At 42.0% G+C, this 17,075-nt stretch overlaps 1 protein-coding gene and 1 non-coding gene across 2 annotated transcripts in view; one reads left to right on the forward strand and one right to left on the reverse strand.

Annotated features, from left to right (window-relative positions):
* Positions 1 to 109: 109 nt before the first annotated feature.
* Positions 110 to 17,075, forward strand: part of BCAR3 (BCAR3 adaptor protein, NSP family member) — a 193,659-nt gene continuing 176,693 nt past the window's right edge. The window contains exons 1-2 of the mRNA XM_078391780.1: positions 110 to 1,339; positions 7,949 to 7,991. The gene's annotated coding sequence lies outside the window, so the exon portion shown is untranslated. The remainder of the gene's footprint in view (positions 1,340 to 7,948; positions 7,992 to 17,075) is intronic.
* On the reverse strand, positions 5,720 to 5,804 carry TRNAR-UCU (transfer RNA arginine (anticodon UCU)). Its single transcript is given in 2 exon segments — positions 5,720 to 5,755; positions 5,768 to 5,804. It is a non-coding gene; the product is annotated as a tRNA-Arg (tRNA).

Here is a 17,075-nt window from a genome sequence, read left to right on the forward strand (position 1 = left end):
GTGTGTAAGACTGCCGATGACAGGCTGAGATTTATCAGATCAACAACTAGAAGACAAGGCTGGACCTGGTTTTCTAGTAGTGAACTGTTGGCTAGCTCAGTAATTTAGGTATCTCTGAGGAGGCAGATGTTGGGAGCTCAGTTCCCCACTGTGCCTCCTTGACAGGACATGGGCTCGATGATCCATAAAGTCCCTTCCTACTCTAGTTCTAAGAATATGATGATGATGATGTAAGTGAAATTACCATATTTTTCCGTGTACATGACTCCCCCAATGTACAGTGGTGCCTCACTTAGCGATTGCCTCGTTTAACGATGTATTCGCTTAGTGATGAGGTTTCTGGAGCGATTTTGCGCTCTGTTTAACGATAGTCCCTATGGGGAAAATTTGCATAGCGATGTTCGGGACCTTGCCTCGCTTAGCGATGACAATTTTAGGCCCCCTGTTTCGCTTAGCGATGTTCCATTTTCGCTATTTTTAAAGTGTCTTAAAAGGTTCACAAACGGTTTTAAATGCTTGGATTCGTTAGAGCACCTTCTAAAATGTGTGCAAACTTAATTTGGCTTTGTTCTGACTCTTCGTTAATTTTTGGTGATTTTTTTTCCCCAAGCGCGCTTACCCGCAGCTGCGATCTCAGACAGCAGAGGCTGCCAGCTTCGACTCCAGTGGCTTTATGGGGCCGGGAGGGGGTCCACCTATTGACGGGGAAAGCGCAATGCAGTCACGCAGCCCCCTCTCCCCTCCTCTCCCGCTCCTTCCTTCCTTCCCTCTTCCCCCCCCCCACCGTTGCGACGTGCCCCGGCCGCATTCCAGCCGCAAGCGCCGGCAGTATAACTTGAAAGTTTGGAATTTCTTTAAAAATAAAAAATTGCACTGGGCCGCAAAATTGCCCACAGGCCACAGGTTGGACAAGCCTCTCAACTAAACTGTTCCAGCTATGTTCGGGATCTTCTCCTTGGATTCAGCCTCACAAATAATTTTATGATAATATTGAATATAGAATTTGGGAGTAAAAAGTATATACACACATACAAAAATATGGCACTAAATATCCTTCCCTTAGGCATAGTGGCTGAAATTGTGTTGTATAACGTAACAAGAATCATATGTTTCAGTTCATTCTGGCCAGCAAAGAAAGAATCTGCTGTATTTCTCAGGAACATGTACACATGAACACACACCCAAAAATTGTAGCGGGGGCTCTTTATTTACCAGCAAGGAACTGACTGAAACCTACAATGTTGTTTACGTTGCAAAACAGAATTCTGACCACTGACTGATTTATTTTATACAGGAAGAATAAGGATTAATGAAACACCAACATACTCAAGTTAAAAAGGTATAAAGATTAGATAAAATAAAAATAACTATTATATACAATAATATATTTCTAAGCTATCAAGTATGAATGTTTTGGTACTGTGTATGTTTACTAAATTAGAGTAAGGGACTTTTGTCAGGTCAACAACTGATGAGTCAACTGAAGCCTGTCACCAGTTCTTTCTTAAGAGGGCTATTGCACTATATAGTCCTTGCCTGGTGGGAAACAAAAGCAAGAGAGGGCTGTTGCTGCCTTTTCTATTTCTAGGTACTACAGATGCAATCTGTCTGACCACTATAGGTAACACAGTGCTTGTTAGGCTGAGGCATTCTTTCTGTGCAAAGGGAAAAAACTTACCCTCATCTTCACCTTTATCCCATCTTGTCTACTGCTTTCCAGTAGTGCTGAACATTGATAGTCCTCCTTTGATCCTTTCATTTGTATTCTCTGATTAGAATCATGGGGGAAACTAGCTTTTACAGTGGTGCCCCGCACAGCGAGGTTAATCCGTTCCGGATTAACCTTCGCTGTGGGAAACATCGCTGTGCGGGAGGGGAAAAGCCATAGAAACGCATTGAACTTTGTTCAATGCGTTCCTATGGCTTTCAAACTCACCGTTCAGCGAAGTTCCTCCATAGGCGGCAGCCATTTTCGCGCCCTCCCCTCGCAGAACGAGGGCGCCAAAATGGCTGCCATCAGCTGTTCGGCGGGTAAAAAATGGCCGCCGGAACAGCCGAAAGGGGCCGGGGCGCAGCGTTTTCGTGCCCTTGGTAAGCAAGGGGAGCGCGCGAAAACGCTGCCGGAAGCCCCGAAATGGTTGCGCGCAGCCATTTCGGGGCTTCCGGCAGCGTTTTCGCGCGCTCCCCTTGCTTACCAAGGGCGCGAAAACGCTGCGCCCCGGCCCCTTTCGGCTGTTCCGGCGGCCATTTTTTACCCGCCGAACAGCTGATCGGCGGGTTGCAAAGCGAAGGTCGGTAAGCGAGCAGCTTACCGACCTTCGCTCTGCGATTTTTGCCCATTGGGGCCATCGTTGTGCGATCGCATTTGCGATCGCAAAAGCGTCACCGTAGAGCGAATTCATCGCTCTACGGTGCGCTCGTTGTGCGAGGCACCACTGTACTTCCAAGTCTGCCTCTTAGAGGCTTCAAACAAGATAACAAAAAACTACTGTTACCCCAAACACGTCAATTCACAGAATTGAGAATCTTGAAACCAACAGCATGGCAAAAAAATGAACATGTAGAACCAAAGATTTAGGAAAATGCTTTCAGAGGCAATGAGAGGGGTAGGTCTAGGAGAATTTTCAAGGAGTGCATTCTTACTCTACAGCCGTATGACCAGATTCTGGAGCTTTATTGTCTCCTTCATGATCTATTCAGCAATTGTCCAATATGTAGTCTATCATGTTTGTCTTTTGTGCCGTCAAGTTGGGATCAGCTTATAGCAAGCCTAATAGTGCTTTCAAGGTAAGTGAGAAATTTAAGGTGTGGTTTTACCAGTTTCCCAGTCAGTTTCCATGCCTGAGCAGGGATTCAAACTCTGTTCTCCAGAGCCCTAGTCCATCACACTATCCACACTGGGAATCTCACAGTCAAAACATACACAAAAGATAGGTTGAGATCACTGCTGAAGATCTATGAACCTGCTGTCAGCCTATTACAATTATGTGGGCATTTCCAGCATGCATATTCAAGGTACACCATATTAATATAAAGATGGAAGTTCAGCCCCTGACTAATATGGTAGCTCTAGAGATGATGATGGTGACCTGGACCAAGTCTTCAGTGTGTACACACTTGTCTTCCTTGTACACTCATTGTCCTTTCCTGCAGTTGCCTGGAAGTATAGATATAGCCAAGAATTTACAAGATCCTTAGATGGGAATTCAAAGCAAGAGAAGAAAATCCATCTTTCTCATCAAGTACCAGACTATTAGGGACGTGGTGGTGTTGCAGGTTAAACCGTAGAAGCCTCTGTGCTGCAGAGTTGGAAGACCAGCAGTCGTAAGATCAAAACCACGCGACGGAGTGAACTCCTGTCACTTGTCCCAGCTCCTGCCAACTTAGCAGTTCAAAAGCATGTAAATGCAAGTAGATAAATAGGTACCACCATGGTGAGAAGGTAGCAGTGTTCAGTGTCTGGTAGCACTGGCCACGTGACCATGGAAACTTTCTTTGGACAAATGCTGATTCTACAGCTTGGAAACGGATCAGCAAGTTGGACATGATGTCAAGCGGAACCTTTACCTTTACCTTACCAGGCTATTTGCCCACCTTTGAGCACAGATCATTGTAGAGCTTAAAGCAACCTCAGGGTTCCTTGCATCTAGCCCCCTGATGAATCAGCAAAACCATACAGAGCTCACACATCCCTAACAAGTTACTGTCTAACCTCCAGTAATGGGGAGACAATCCCCCTTTGGGGCAGTCAGTTCCACTGTCAAAACATCTCTTGCCTTCAAAAGGTTCTTAATGTTTAAGTGAGATCTTTCTTGTAATTTGAACCCACTGGTCCTACCTTGTGGGGCTTCAAGAAATTTTTTTGCTCCATCTTCCACACAACAGCCATTCAAATACTGTATTTGAAGATGGCTATCATATTGCCTCCCCCGCTTTTCCAAGCTAAACTTGCCCAGCTCCATTAACCAATCTATCCAGATTGTTTACCACTCAGGTTGCTTTCCTCCAGGCATGTTACTTCTTGAACTGTAATGCCTAGAAATGGGCAGGAAGTCCAGGTGAGATCTGACCAATATATTGCATTGTTATTATTACTTCCTTTGATCTGGACAATGTACTTTCTCTGATGCAGTTTCATAACTGTTTTTAATTTTCTTCTTTACTACCCTGTCACACTATTGACTCGTGTTTAGCTTGTCATCTACTTGGACCCCATATCCTTTTTACATGTACTACTGCCAAGCCATCTGTGACCCATCTTACATTAGTGCTTCTGATTTTTCCTGCCTGAATGGAGAACTTTACATTTTCCTGGTTAAAACATTTTTTTTTCATTTGGATTATTACTCCAATCTGATAAAGTCATCTTGAAACCTGATTTTGTGCTGTAGTAGAGTATTTGCTACCTTTGCCAGTTGGATGACATCTGAACATTTGATGAACACCCCCCACCATGCCCTCAGCCAAATTATTTATAAAGATTTTGAATAACATGGGATTTAGGATGGAGTCCTGCAGTATTTTATTTGTCACTTTTTTCAGAATGACAAGGAACTGAGGCTTAAACCCTTTGTTTACATGTGGAATATTTGTAGTCCGGGCCCTGATTGATATCCAATATCCATGTTGCATATTAGCTTTCCGTTCAGCCTGGTAGTGTAGAAATATGTACAGATACATGCATGCCTTGCTTTGATTTATTGTCTTCCTGCCTACCAGGGGCTCCTTTTAAAAATAAATTTAGAACTCTGAAAACATATTATGATCTTAAAAACAAATTGCAAGCATCTTTAAAGGCAGAGATGAAATTTTGTCTAAAAATCAATTTTACAACCATCCTTCCAAAACGTGAAGGACCGCTATGGTCTTGCCAGCTACCCCTTCGTGCCTGGGATGATTAATTGCCCTAGTCTACCTCGACCAGCTCTCCCTGCGTGCCTTGTGACTGAACACCTACTACTGCTTATGTGAAGAGAAATGCAACGAGACTATATGGCTGGCTTTATCATGAGGGAGAGAGGAAAGCGCCGGGCACCTCAGATAGCAGATGCTGAGGTGGGGCAGGGAGGAGCAACGGCCCCAAAGCACGAGAGGCTGGAGCTGTGCCTCTTCCCTCGGCCTCCTATGCGAGCCCAGCCCTCATGTTTATGGAGGACATGGTCCCACCAACCCCCAGCTAGATGTCTTCTTTACGCTTCACAGAAGAGAGCGGCATCTTGTTTGTTATCACCGGCAGCAAAATGTCTTTGGGGGGGGGGGGCTATCAAAGTGTGTTGTCCGAGAGCTGAGGCATTCATAAGAGCGGTTTGTGCCATTCGTTTAACTGTCTGTCCCCTCACCGTTTTGAGTCAGAGGCGGCTCGCTAGTTTTCAAGAATCGCCCTTAATCGAGAGTATGTCCCAAGGGTCCAAACGCTTCGCTCCGAATTGCACTCGAGGCGCACGTTAGGCTCCAGACTCCTCCGGCAGCCAGAGAGGCTCGCAGACACCTCCCCCCGCCCCTCAGCCTGGAGCGCCTCCCTGCTGACTCGCCAGGCAAGCTCCTCCTGAGGGGCAGGGTTACGGCTGGCGAAACGGTGGGAGGCCACCTCAGCTTTTCCGTCTTTACGGATGGTGGTTTTTGCAGCCTCAGCAAATGTTTACAATAGAGTCGGTTCAATACAGGAAGTATTTTTGTCGGGGAGAGAAAATGGACGAAAGAAGGAAAAAAATTGTATTTGCGACTCCGCCGGGACTCGAACCCGGAACCTTTGAATCTCTTCATCCTCTAGAAGTCCAATGCGCTATCCATTGCGCCACGGAGCCACCTGTTGGATTCTTTGTATACGCGCTATACAATCCCGAGCCAGACTTCACCCATAGCTTGAGGGCAAAAGGAGATTTCTTAAGATCTGTCTTCGGCTTAAAATAAACGTACTTCGGATTTGAATTGCTTGGCGCCTCACTCCCACAACTGGAACTGCCTGCCCGTCTTCCAATTTAGTGCTTGAAGTATATTCCGCGGCCCCTTCCACCGGAAACCACCGCAATAATTATGATTTGGATTTGGGGAGACTCATACATGTAAAACTAATTTTTTTTAACGTGAGGTCCACGGGTTTAGACTTTAGACTTAAAAAGGAACTTCCACTGAATTCGACAGGACTTACTTCCAGGAAAATAGGATTGCAGCCAGAGCGAAAGTTCAAGTGAAATCAACAATTTATTTTATTTTTTTCTTTTAGGCAGCAGATGGCACTCTAAGGCTGCCTTTTTTGCCCACATTGACCTGTTGCTCTTAAAAAACGGTGGAACTGACTTCTGCCTACGTTTAGAAGAGGCAACCCTGTTAGTCTGTGCAAGCATTAACTAACAAAACCCAAGAAGTATATACAGTATAAAAAAATTAAAAAGGCAAAAACGTAGCAGCACCTTAAAGAATATTTTTATATATTTTTAACGTGAGCTTTCATGTATAGGACCCCCCAAAATTAAGAAGTAAGATTGACTGAGTATTAAAGGAGTGGTATGTTTGCTTTGTTTTCATGGTTGATTTAAAAAAATTAAATTATTCACAGTTGCGGAGTTCAGTGTACTACTAAGGAAGGATTACATCTTGTTTTTTTTAAAATGGTATTATATTTAAAATATTTTTAAGAAAGGCTTTTGCTTTTTGCAAGCAGATGTCTTTAGGTAAACTGAATATTATAACATCCAATTTTTTAATTGGTTGTTTTTAATTGGTTGTGTTTTTAGTATTACCATTTAATCATCTATAGTACTGTAATTGTGCGTCTGTTATTGTCTAATTGTCTGGGAATGATATGTGAGAGAGAATAAAAAAAGTCTCCAAAGAGGTAGCCATGTTAGCCTGTTCCATGATAAAAGTCTTGTGTGGCATCTTTAACAGTAACAGATTTATTTCAGTGTTACTTTTTGTGGATCACAGTCTATTTCCTCACACTAAAACGAAGGCACAATACTATGCTATCTTTGTTTCACTATACCAAAAATAAAACACCCCAACCATTTTATTGGACTGATTTCTGGTACAGTGGGGTGTCTACTTAAGAACAATCCAACTTAAGAACAGCTCCATTTGCTAAATTTTGCTTCTACTTGAGAACAGAAATCCAAGATAAGAACAGGGAAAAAAACCTTTCCTGCTCTTTTTTTAACCTTAGGTCATCCTAGGTTAAAAAAGAAAATTCTCCCCCTAGTGGTAGAGCACGTATTAACCAGCTTTGCATTAGTTCCTATGGGAACTAATGCTTCAATGTACGAACGCACCTCTACATAACAATAAAACAGCCAGAACGGATTAATTTGTTTTCAGTCCATTCCTATGGGAAATTTTGCTTCAACTTAAGAATGTTTCAACTTAAGAACACCATTCCAAAACGGATTAAGTTCTTAAGTAGAGGTTCCAGTGTAGTTTCTATGGACGGAAAAGAGCAGATACGGATTAAATGGTTTTCAATGCATTCCTATGGGAAATGCAGATTCAACATAAGAACTTTTCAACTTGAGAGCCACCTTCTAATACGGATTAAGTTCTTAAGTAGAGACCCCACTGTAATGAGTATGGCAGCTTTTTGGTTATACAGAATACTTTGTCAACATGAATATATCCCAGCTAAATGGTGTGCTGGAATGTGTGTTTTATGCAGATGCCCTGAAACACTTCAGATAACAAATGGAATAGCAAATGATATTGGTCACCTGATGAAGCAGTTTAGTAATTTAATTATATGTAAATAATTAGGGGCTTCCCCCCCCCTTGAAGTAACTAAATCAGTTTGCTTTAAAGACCTTGGCTCCTGATTATTATTGCACTGTTTCATAATGTGTTACAAGTACTGCATTTTTTCTGATAGGGTCACAAATTTGCCTGAAGTATGTAAAAGCTTATTCACTTATGTATAACCTTCCTTCACGGTAATTAATAATTTACTTTTCCTTCTGCCTAGTTTTAAAACTTGTCTGTTGCTTCCATGATGAGACATCTGGAAGGTAAGTTATAATTTATCAATTCAATTTATCAGTTCAAAACCTGTCATTATTAGCCAAATGCCTTTGATGGTCCACTGTACATTTACTGAAAGATATTCTTGCTGTGAAAACCTCAGAGAAGAAATGGTAGGAGTGAGACTTAATGGTAATTGAGGTGATGAACTACTAACATTGCACAGGAGTAAGCCTTAGTCAGACCATTGTTTCTACCTGTCTTGAGGGTCTATACTATGCATTTCTCACCAGTTCTCCAGCTCAGTGTTTTGTCCAGCTGGAATTAGGAGGAGAATTTAATAGCATTGCGCTCACTTGTTTGTGTCCCGTTGCAAGTACATTTATAGTAATCTGCTCCACTGGTTTATAGGTGTAGTTAAATTAATGTTCATGTTGATACCAACTGGAATGGGGGGGAGCATGTACAAAGAAATCAGAAAATAGGTTTAGATTGTAAATTTACCAAACCTTCTACAGCTGCAATCCAATAGCAAGTCACAGCTACAGCAGACCCATTGAATCAGTGGGGATTTGGTGAGTCAACACTTTTGGAAAAATTAGAAATCAACGGGTTTTTTTCTAATTGCTTTTTTCTGGGGTTTTTTTCCAAAGCCATGTTGTTGTTTTTTGGAAGAATTTTTTTTAAAAAAATGAGTGTGGAATATATTCTTTTACAACGATAAATAATATGTCTATGACATGATATTCAAACTATATATGAAGACCTTAATGAAAAACTTCTGAGACTTTAGGTTTTCTCTGGAGATGTAAAATATCCAAAATGTCCATTTTTTCCCAGAAAAAAGAGGGAAAAACCTTTTTTTTTCCTGGAAAAATGGAAATTTTCAGAAATTTTACATCTCTACTCAAGACCATCTTTATTGAGTCAATCCACCTCATAACTGGCCTTCCTCTTTTCCTGCTGCCTTCAACCTTTCCTAGCATCATCATCTTTTCTGGTGTGTCTTGCCTGAAGTATGATAGCTTCAGTTTAGTCATTTTACTTATGGGGGAATGTGGCTTGATTTCATCTAGTACCCATTTATTTGTCTTGGTGGCAGTCCATGCCATCCTTAAAGCTCTCCTCCAACATTATATTTTGAATAGTTTTCCCTTCTGGCTTTCTTCACTCTCCATTCTTCACATCTGTATACAGTAATTGGGGATAACACAGTATGGATGATCTTGGTATTAGTTTCAAGTGACAAATCCTTACAGTCAAGGATGTTTTTTAGTTCCTTCATGGCCAGCCTTCTCAGTCTTCTGATTTCTTGGCTGCAGTCTCTATTTGAATTGACGATTAAATTGAGCTATAGATAATCTTTAATGTTTTCAATTTCTTCATTGTCCTCATTGAAGTTATGTAATTCTTCTTAATGTTTAATCTGCTTATTACACTTTCTTCTCTCTTTTCTTTTAGTTGGATAGGAAGACATTAGTACAGTAAATCATGTTAGGAACAGGCTTTTTGAATCAGAGAATGTCATATCTGTAAGCCGCTCAGAGACCTTTGGGTAGTGTGGGCGGCATATAAATAAATAAATAAATAAATAAATAAATAAATAAATAAATAAATAAATAAATAAATAAATAAATAAATAAATATCTGGAGCAGGACTGATCCCTGGCATCCAACTGTTTAAAAAGGGACAGCAATACCTGAGTATGACTATCTAGGGAAGCCCTTCCAAAAGGGTACCTTTTGTAATAAGCACAGGTCATGGTCGAAATGTTGTTTTTATTTGTACTGCACATTGCTGAGTTTGTGACCCTTTATCAGTCTCACAGTAGAATAAAGGATAGCAAGGCTTCATCTGTAAGCTTTTGTAATACACATTGTAGGTTAATGCCCCTGGAGATTGTGGTGGCTGGTGCCCTCTATGATTGGTGGGGTAGAAGACATAACACAGGTGGACTGACCCAGAGGCAATAGGCAGAGCCAAGAGCAAAAGTGGTGAGAGGGGGCAGGGAGCAAGCATTTACATATGCATACATAGAGGGCAACAGAGGTCCTGACCTTCGGTCAAGGAGACAGAGAGTTAGGAGGAACCTGAACATGAGGTGCAGTAATATTCCCTTTTGCTCTATAGCAGGGGTCTCCAAACTACAGCCCATGGGTCACATCTGGCCTGTCTTGCTGTTTTGTCTAGCCTTTTCCCTTCAGCCTTCAGGCGGTCAGGTGGGTGGGGGTGCATGCATGTGGGTAGGTGGGCAGGCAGGGTGGGCAGAGTTCTGCATGCATGAATCCGGGCAGGCAATCAGAGGGGCGTGTTTATGGGTGGGTGAGCAGGCAGGGAATGTGGGCATCCGTGGGCACATGTGTGCACAGCCACACATTCCTGTTCCTTCAGCCCTCAAAAACATTGACCCTCACAGTCAAAATTTGGAGACCCCTGCTCTAAAGGATGAGTTTCTAATTCCTGGAGGGAAATGCAAGGTTTAGAGCTTTAGCTGGGCTTTCCATTTCCATGTATTATTTGGTACTGTTTTCTCAGCTCTTGAATAAAAACAAATAAATGTGTAGTATCTGGGATTTAGCATTTAGAAAAAGAAATCCCAACAGGGCAACATTTTGCAGTGCTGAGGGGTGCTTCATTAAATAATATTGATCCAGTCCAGAAGGTCTATACATTTCTTTCAGACTATGTTGCTTGGGTACCCACTGCATTAGTCACCTCCAAGGCATGGTCATGCACATAAATAGCAGTTAAAGGGGGAAATGTGTATCTTGGGGTGTTTAATATGAATTCCATCAGATTTCCAAAATGAAACATACCTGGTATTTCTCACAGGCCAGTAGATGGCACTGCAGTTGGCAAAATAAAAATACATTCCTAGGAAAAATTGGCTGAAATCATGTTGCTTAGTGTAGTACGTGGCAGTAGAGTAGGCTCATTGAATCACTCAGGATTTGATGGGACAACTCCTTCGTAAGTTCCATTGATTTAAATGGGCCCACTCTACTTGCAATTTACTAGAGAATTCCCAACATTATTTTAATAGTGGGACTACTCTGATAGCAAAATGTATGCCCAGCAACATTTTTCTCTGTCACAGGACCCTCTTGTTAGTCATTTAGCATTACTTTAATGACAGTATGGGGTACGTGGAATCTCCAGAGGCTTTTGGACTGCAACTCTCATCATCCTTCAACAGGGCTGATGGAAGCTGCAGTCTCTGCTGTAGTGGCATCCAAATCACTGGCTCTGAAGTAGGGTTATCCCTTATTTTCGATGTTCTGGTGGAAGAACCTTATGACTTCCTACCCAGAACCAGGACTTAAACTGTCTATTGTAAAGGTTCCTATCCTGTTAGCCTCCAAATACAGTATTAGTTAATTATACGCCAGGAAGTCGATTTTGACTTATGCCAACCCTCCTGTTCTTTGCCCAGTTTGCAAGTGAGTTACCAGTCCCTTCTTCTGGTGGTGCTATGGGACCACACAAATTGCCACTTGTGTGGCCTTTGGCAAGTTGTGTGGTCCCATAGCACCACCAGAAGAAGAGACTGGTAACTCACTTGCAAACTGCACAATGCTGCACAATGGTGGAAGGCAGGGTTTCACTTAACTGGCGCTTATTTTGGGGGTAGGGCATATATTATGAGCATCCTGAAAAATCATACTGGGGCTTGTTTTCAGGTTAGGTCTTATTTTCGGGAAACCAGGGTAGTCTCTGAGAGAATGCAGCATATTATTTATGGTCATCCCTGAACTATCATTACAGGCAAAAAGAAAAGGGGGAAAAATAAAATAAAAGGACAAAAAAGACAAATAAAAGGCACCTGAATGATCATGATCTTTATCATCTTTATCATCTTTATCATCTCTATCATCTTTTTAAGAGCCTCGTGGCGCAGTGGTTAAACCGCTGTACTGCAGCCAAAACTGTGCTCACGACCTGGGGTTCAATCCCAGGTAGCGGCTCAAGGTTGACTCAGCCTTCTATCCTTCCGAGGTCGGTAAAATGAGTACCCAGCTTGCTGGGGAGGCAATGTGTAGCATGGGGCGGTATATAAGCAGCACGCTTTGCTTTGCTTTGCTTTGCTTTGCTTTGCTTTGCTTTTGCTTTGCTTTATACCTATTGCAACATAAAAGAATCTAACCAGCCATGAAAAAATGGGAACTTAATTTTAAAATCCACATGTTTACCGTAATCTTCAGAGATCAAATTGGCCAAGTGGGCCAGCTAGGTGCAATGCAACAGGCATGGATTAGAGCAGCATAACGAGAGGTATGTGTATAGTGTCCTTCGTGTATCTAATAAGGAACATGATTTGTATGGAGTTATGCTAGGGTGGCAAAATTTCCTTTGAGAATATGCCTTGCTTTACCCTAGTATCAAGGCCATGACATATCTGTGGTCTATGAGGGAGAAAGGAGGTGCATGTGGCATTGCTTGGTCTTTAAAGGTCCATCATCCCAAATCCCTTAATGATCTCTCCCTTGTCATCTTTTCCCACTTCCTCATGCAGCTTCTCACTTCCTTTTCTTTTTCAAAAGCTCTTATGTTTCTTCTTTGCTTTCCTGAGTTTGTTGTTGTAGCTGTTCCTCTCACACTGGGCCCTGTCCTCCCCCTGACTCTGAGATCTGGAGAAGGAAGAGGCATCCCGATGTGTAAGGCACAGTAAGAAACTCAAGGAGCAACTAGACAGCTATTTGTCCCCCTTTTTCTGCTGTGTTTCTCACTGTTCCTTTCTGTATTTATTCTGTCAACTATACAGTTAGTGCTAATTGCATGTAGATTCGAATTTTGGCATGTACATGTAGTATATTTTGTTTTTCAGGCAGGGCTTGTGTTTTTTGTAGATTTCATTTTGCATTATTTTGTCTTGCTTGTGTAATCACCTTTACAAGTCCTTTAGGGCTATTGTTGGGCGTGTCCAGAGGACATCACTGATGCTGCACAGAGTGAGATGTGGTGTGGGAGTAAACCCTATTCTTTTAGCCTGCTTTCTGCTCACACTGCTAAGCAATGGAATTTGTAAATTGTAGTTGTAACAATACTTTTCCTCCTGATCTAGTGCTATAGCGGTACACTGACACAGCACTAATTTAAATGCTTGACATATTTTGTCAGTTCAGCACAATGTCACTTGCTAAACACTGTTTATAAAGGGATCTGAATGCTGGCCAAAGGGATGGGTAAGAGAGTGATGATGATAATGGCCGAGAAGAGGGACCTGTGTGATGTATGGACACTTGAAATGTACCTTCCTGGGATAATGAAGCATTTCTGTGTGAACTGCAACAGCAATCTAAGTGTCCAGATGTGGTATAGAAAAGTTTGCATCAACTCAAGACAATGTCTGTGCAGTCATGCCCTCAGATAAAAAAAGAAGAAGAAATGAGAAGCCAAAGCAAAGCAAAGCAAAGCGTGCTGCTTATATACCGCTCCGTAGTGCTTCAAGCACTCTCTGGGTGGTTTACAAGTTAATTATGCAGGCTACACATTGCCCCCCCCCCAGCGAGCTGGGTACTCATTTTACCGACCTCAGAAGGATAGAAGGCTGAGTCAACCTTGAGCCAGCTACCTGGGGTTGAACCTCAGGTTGTGAGCACAGTTTTGGCTGCAGTACAGCAGTTTTAACCACTGCGCCACAAGGCTTTTTAAAAGGAAGAAGAAAACTGTACTCAAGGGAGGGTTAGGAGGAAAGGAAAAGTTCCAGCACAAGATGCAGCCTCAACTGTAGGCATGGAAGGCAAGAAGAAACAGGAGGTATTTTTCAACAAGAAAGAAACCAAACAACACTGTTGGAGGAAAAAGAAGTCAGGATGAAAGAGGAGGTGGTCTTAGGGAAGGGAAGGAATGCAACATGATGTGGAGGCAGAAGCAGCACCTCGCACTATAAAGAGAAAGTGGTAGAAAACTTCTATGTCTCAAAAAAAAGAAAAGAATGCACTATCACTGCTGTGCTGTCTGGTCCAGATAATGCAAATTCTAGACAAATTGAAGGGCAAAGGTCCCAAACACAGACTGTCCAGCCCAGAGCCAGAATTCTGGTTGCACCATGTATGTCAGGGGCCATATACATGGTCTGTAGATGTGATAAATCTGTAGAGTACCATCCATAAGATAAGAAGGAAAGCAGTGAAGAACAACAGTAATTGAGACTACCACCCTGGACTTTCTTTCTTGCAAATTAGACCATTGGATTCAGTGGGATATACTTCCAAGTAAACATACAAATAAACAGTTTGCAAGCTAAAACTGTGCTCACGACCTGGGGTTCAAATCCCAGGTAGCCGACTCAAGGTTGACTCAGCCTTCCATCCTTCCGAGGTCAGTAAAATGAGTACCCAGCTTGCTGGGGGGGCAATGTGTAGCCTGTATAATTAAAAAATTGTAAACCGCCCAGAGAGTGCTTGTAGCGCTATGGGGCGGTATATAAGTCCAATAAATAAATAAATAAATAAATAAATAAATAAATAAATAAATAAATAAATAAATAAATAAATAAATAAATAAATAAATAAATAAATAACATGGAAGTGGGGCAGTAGAGTTGTTTGCTCTCTTTTGCCACAAAGGGACCAAACCAGAGGTTTTGCAAGAAATCCTAATTTTAGTGATCAGAAGCCACAGGAGGAGAGGCACATATTGGGAAACAAGCTAACAAGCAAATCCAAACAGCATTTGAAGATTATTGTAGAATTATAGTAAAGTCATGATCAGGAAAAGACTTGCTTAAATACAACCATCTTTGCCCTTCTCTGTCTGCCTAAAAGCTAGGTTTAGGCAGGCTTCTTTATGGATGTCACTTCACACTCCAGGCATTACAACTAAGAGGGCCCTTCAAGGTACCTATTGCCTTATTCCAGGTCAGGGGCTACAGAGGGAAGCTGAAAGTACACAAGAAGTCCAGAAAATATATGTTCAGGACTAATGCAATTTCTGAAATGTTCCCGTCCCAACATTTATTTTGGATTGGTCAAAGCCAACACTCTGAAGTGATCTTGGAAGTAAACTGGTGAGAATGGAAAACAACAGTCAGTTCACAATGAGGTACTGTATGTGAATTGTTTCCTCTATCCTACTTGAGTGTCCTGCACTCCCTTCCTCCTCTTCTTTGTGAGGAGATAAACAACAGAAACCATATGTCTGTGCTGTGTTCTATTTGATAGCGTTCAGATGAGGTTGTTGGATAGCCACTTTTGGAAACAACAGACTGAAACAATGTGCTCCAGCTAGGCAAATCTTAGAATTCTCATCATTTATGATTAAATTATCATTTAATTCTAAACAAATCTGTCATCAGCAATTAACTTTCATTCTAGCTAGACTTTCAGTCATCCAGGTAGAAAATGCTTCATACTTCTCAAAGCACCAAGGACAAGGGTGAAGGTGCAAAGTTTGTGAGTTCCATCAAATTGTGCTCTTATATTACTGCACTTAAACACAGTCAACTTGTTTTGTTCCTGATCAAAGGAGTAAATGGCACATGTCTACTCAAATGTTCAGAATACTGTACTGGGATAGTATTTTGAGGATTATTCTTTGTCACACAGAGAGTACAAGAGTGCAGTCTAGCAATTATTGTCTGAACTCTTGGCACATAAACCTTAGTCTGAAAAACTGACATGGAGGGAGGTTCCCATGCTGGGGGAGGTGAGGAAGGGCAGTTTCCATGACCTTTCTTTCAGAATGTCTCCCCATGAATGTATACAGTGTTGCATTTTGCAAACCTCTGACTAGCTGCTAGCCTATACCACACATGTGCAGTCTTACAACAAAGTGGCTGTTTTTCCCTCTTGAAAGGCCTTTTTGAGCATCAATATATCACCCCCTGCCGCCTGGATTATTTCCAAGGGAAAAAAGTGGGTGGGACCAACCATTCTCAAGGTAAGCAAAATTGGTCTTTTCCATTTATGTGATCTGTTTTAAATCTGAGGACATTTAAGGTTGCCAATTTCCAAATGGAGGGGGAGGGTTTAAAACAGTTCTACTTATAAAAAATCATTACTTAATGATTTGCACAAACTTCCCCAAACCTGGCACAGAGCAAGAGCAGACTATCTACTACAACTGTGCCAAATTTGATGCCAATCCGAAAACCAGTTTAAAAGTAAAAATATTTTGTTTGAGTTGCTGTCATTTTTAGAATTGCTTTATAGGATGTTGATTTGCTTTGCCAGTAGAAGATTATTGATGTACTCTTATGCAGCGGTAATGGCATGCTGCATGTATTAAAACTGAGATGTGAGTAGATTTATAGCCCTCTGGGTTTTGTTGGACTGCAATTCCCATTACCCCTTGCCAACAAAGCCAGTGTTGAAGGATCATATTGCAGTCCAATAACATTTGGAGAGCCATAGGTTGCCCACCTCTGTAATCAGCTTCATTGTTGGTACCCTAGAATTAGTGCTTCCGTCCCGGTGAGGAAGAAGAGGGATGAAGAGAGAAGGAGATGGCAAAGAAAGAGTCCCCCCCCCCATTTCCATTTCTGGTTATTGGGAATATAACTGGGATGTAGCAATATTTAAGGGTTCCCTACCCCAAATTTAGTTTATTGTTTCCTTTGACTAGCAGCAGCTCCTCAAGGTCATGGCTAGGATCTTTCTCAGTCCTCTTTTAATCTGGAGATGCCATGGGTTGAAACAGAGACTGCCTTCAATGTAAAACATGTGCTGTACTATGGAGCTATCGCAATCCCAGCCAACATAAAGAGACATCCTTTAGAAAAACTACCTCATTCCCAAGGATCTATCTACATTACCTATGGGAAGTCTGCTGCACACCATACACCCTGTTAACTGTGCTGTCAGGTTTGTGGAGGAAGGTCTGAATGCTGTCACAAAGTCCCAGATCATGTGCAGAGTGCAGGAGTCAGGTAAAAGGACATCCAGCCTTCCAAACTGACCTGGAAATGAGCTGCTTTTCTCTGCATTAGGTCTCAAGATTCACAGGTTCCCTAAAACATCCTGCAAACCCTTCAGTGGACCACAGTATTTTAATCAGCTTTGTCACGCCAGTCTCTTTATCCTGCCTCTTTGATCAATATGTGATTATTTATTGGTTAGGAATGCTGTGTAGAGGCAAGAAGTAAGATGGACAGCCAGGGGAAAGGGACATTTTGTTTGGATAGCAAGGT

Source organism: Pogona vitticeps, chromosome 4 (assembly GCF_051106095.1).
Source record: "Pogona vitticeps strain Pit_001003342236 chromosome 4, PviZW2.1, whole genome shotgun sequence".
In the NCBI taxonomy this organism is placed as follows: domain Eukaryota; kingdom Metazoa; phylum Chordata; class Lepidosauria; order Squamata; family Agamidae; genus Pogona; species Pogona vitticeps.